The sequence below is a fragment of the Sinohyriopsis cumingii genome, unplaced genomic scaffold, assembly GCF_028554795.1.
Source record: "Sinohyriopsis cumingii isolate HCF-2022 unplaced genomic scaffold, ASM2855479v2 utg005689l, whole genome shotgun sequence".
In the NCBI taxonomy this organism is placed as follows: Eukaryota; Metazoa; Mollusca; class Bivalvia; order Unionida; family Unionidae; genus Sinohyriopsis; species Sinohyriopsis cumingii.
This window is the reverse complement of record NW_028316975.1, coordinates 35001-35679: the sequence shown is the minus strand read 5'-3', so window position 1 is coordinate 35679 and position 679 is coordinate 35001.

Sequence of the window (679 nt, the reverse complement as noted above, 5' to 3'; positions counted from 1 at the left end):
TGAAAGTGAATCGAGACGAGAGAGAGAGGCCGATAAGGCAGGCAGGCAGGCAGACACACTCTCTCTCTCTGGTAGCTAGCTAGGTGCGAGCGAAGGCTAGCCTACCAAGGACAGGACAAGCGTGAAGGGAGAGAGAGAGAGGCAGGCACGCTCTCTCTCTCTCTCTGGTAGCTAGCACGGTGCGATCGATGGCTAGCTTACCAAGGACAGGACAAGCGAGAAGGGAGAGAGGCAGGCACACTCTCTCTCTGGTAGCTAGCAAGGTGCGATCGAAGGCTAGCTTACCAAGGACAGGACAAGCGAGAAGGGAGAGAGGCAGGCACACTCTCTTTGGTAGCTAGCAAGCCCAGGCAAGGCAAGAACGTGGCTGCTTTTCGTTCGAAAATGGGCTGGGAAGCTCGATGGCACAGGGTACGTCGAAAAATATTCTGACCAACTACCCACATATAGTATTTGGCACTATTATATAGGAAAAAATGCATTTTCAGGTGGCTCGGTTGAAAATGAACAAAAATTTTGGTGTAGCATTCATATAGTAGTGGTATAGCTGCCTTGCGAACCGAGCACACTAGCCTACGATATCGGGAGCTATACCACAGTACTGGGGCGGTACACTGAGCTAGGCTTGTCTAGGCGCTCGCTGGTACAGGGTACCCCTAGGCAGCTGGCTTCGGACGAT